Source organism: Rhinopithecus bieti, unplaced genomic scaffold (genome assembly GCF_001698545.2).
Source record: "Rhinopithecus bieti isolate Rb0 unplaced genomic scaffold, ASM169854v2 scaffold_52030, whole genome shotgun sequence".
NCBI classification, from domain to species: Eukaryota; Metazoa; Chordata; class Mammalia; order Primates; family Cercopithecidae; genus Rhinopithecus; species Rhinopithecus bieti.
The window spans coordinates 1,378,734-1,381,802 of NW_016821228.1; positions in this window are offsets into that span (position 1 = coordinate 1,378,734).

The following is a 3,069-nucleotide window of genomic DNA, read 5'->3' on the forward strand; positions in this document are numbered from 1 at the left end:
CTAAAAGTGTTCCTATTTCTCCACATCCTCTCCAACACCTGTTGTTTCCTGACTTCTTAATGATTGCCATTCTAACTGGTGTGAGATGGTATCTCATTGTGGTTTTGATTTGCATTTCTCTGATGGCGAGTGATGAGGTGCATTTTTATTACACATGGAAAGAGCATTCTCTCATAGGGATCATGCCTCTATTATCAATTGAGTATAAACATTTCTTTAAAAGATTATACAGTATGACCGAGATCTACAATTACAGAAATATTGAGAAATTCAGATATTTAGATAATGAGAAGTCAATGGAGCTATATGATTAAGGAAAACAACAGTAAAGGAGGCCGGCTAAAATTATGTGTTCTGATTTGTCCTTTCTTATGCAAGAAATCATTATGAATCTGGAATATCTCCTTGGGCCAAACAAGGATTTGGTCTTCAAGTCAGATATTTGTTCTGTGGTTATTTGCAGGCATTCAACAACTAATGTCCATGATTTTAGTGGCACTATGTCATATTTTTAATTCTGTGTGTTTAAATTGTGTGTATTTAAGAATAATCAAATTTCTAGTAATATGTGTATCTATGTGTGTGTGCATATATATAAATACACATACAGACATATGTATGTGTATATATACATACATATATATATATATACACATACATGTCCATAACTTCGTAAGTAACCATTTTAATTTGGACAAAGAGAATGTAACACATGAGATAATTTAGGTGTATTCATACTTTTGCAAATGAGATAAGAATGACTTTCTGCTGTCTCATAACTTTTAGTTCCACTGCTACAAAGAGAAATACATACACATATGTATGTATGTATATATACTCACACACATATACCAGTAACTTTTAATTCCATTCCTATAGAAGCTCTGAAGTGTCCAATAACAAGTAGATCAACAGACATTTCTCTTTAGAAATGTTGAGGCCCAGTTCCAAATCAAGACCTATAGCGGTTTTTTCAGCAATGTCTGACAATGTACTCTCTCCCTCCTCCTGCTGTCTGGAGAGCTACAGCATCTTTCTCATGGATATGAATGCTAATTCACATGTGGGATATAGGGGTATTTGTGCCATCTACTGGCTATTTTGGAAAAATGCATTTCAAATACCAGATGTCTTCTTGCAAAAATTTAGAATGTAGGCAATCTTGATTTGTATTCAGAGTATGGAAATATCTTTCATGTTCTTTGAAAACATGAGAAATGCCATGTTGCTATTAAATTTTAGATGTACAGCTCAGCTTTCTCTTTGTAGCAGTAGAACTAAAAGTTATGAGACAGCAGAAAGTCATTCTTATCCCATTTGCAAAAGTATGAATATACCTAAATTATCTCATGTGTTACATTCTCTTTGTCCAAGTTAAAATGATTACTTATGAAGTCATGGACATCAACTTGGACTTGTGTGTCACTTTTGGATGCAAATGGATCAAAATGTTTTCTATGATTAAATAAAATATCACTTCCTCTGCTTAAAAGTCCAACTCACCATAGATATGGTCTGTATGAACATTAGTTGCATCCTCCCAGCATTAGTTACATCCTCCGGAAAAGATAATGTATATGTTTTCATTATCTTTCTACACAAAAGCTTCTTTTCACCAACTCAAAACAGTCAGTGGTATTTTTCTGGGTATTTTTTCTTTGAAAGTCAGTAACTAGGAACTTAGATGACATATTTTAGACATTATTCACCTTTCTCTTAGATAAAAACAGCATTGATATGGATGTACATGAAAATTAATACCTTTGCTATATAAAAAACATTGTTAAGAGAATAAAAATCAAGCCATGGACAGATTTTCTAATTGCCTTTCTCACAAAGGACCTGTATCAGAAAAAAAAGAACACCCAAAACATAACAATAATTTTAAAATCCCAACTAAAAAATGAACAAACTATCTAAACAGGCATTTCAGTAAATAAGATATACTGATGCCAAATACGCATATAAGAAATGCTCAAGGCCGAGTGCGGTGACTCACGCCTGTAATCCCAGCACTTTGGGAAGCCGAGGAGGGCGGATCACGAGGTCAAGAGATCGAGACCATCCTGGCCAACATGGTGAAACCCCATCTCTACTGAAAACACAAAAATTAGCTGGGCTTGGTGGCGCATGCCTGTAGTCCCAGCTACTCGGGAGGCTGAGGCAGGAGACTTGCTTGAACCCAGTAGGCGGAGGTTGCAGTGAGCCAAGATCCACCATTGCCCTTCAGCCTGACGACCGAGTGAAACTCCGTCTCAAAAAAAAAAAAAAAAAAAAAGAAATGCTCAAAATCATTTGGGTAAGTACAAATTAAAATCACAGTGATGGTCCAAGACTCACTCAATAGAATAGAATATTTAATTAAAACATACTGACAGGTCAGGCAGGTGGCTCACATCTGTAATCCCAGCCTTTTTGGAGGCCGAGGTGGGTGGATCATCTGAGGTCAGGAGTTCAAGACTAGCCTGGCCAACATGGCAAAACCCCATCTCTAATTTGTAAAAATACAAAAATTAGCTGGGTATGGTGGCGGGCACCTATAATCCCAGGTACTCGGGAGACTGAAGCAGGAGAATCTCTTGAACCTGGTGGGGCAGAGGTTGCAGTGAGCCGAGATTGTGCAACTGCAATCCAGTCTAGATGACAGAGTGAAACTCCATCTTGAAAAACAAACAAATAAAAAAAAAAATACTGACAATAGGAAGTGATGGTTAGGATGCAAAGCACCTCTCATATACTCTTGCTGGAAATGCATAATGACTCACCATTATGGAGAACAATATAGTAATTTATCATAAAGTTATAAATACCTTTGTCATATGGCCTAGAAATCCCTCTTAATGTTTACCGAAGTAAAATAAAAACTTATATTCACACAAAAAGTCCTGCATACATGTTTATAGCAGCAATATTCATAGCCATCAAAAACTGTGGAGGACAAAGATGCTGAATGTTTGGTATATGGATAAATAAACAATAGATATTTATTGTATAAACACTGGATTGTATTTATACAATAAACATCTATACAATAAAATGTTATTCAGTTATGAAGAGAATTATTGACTC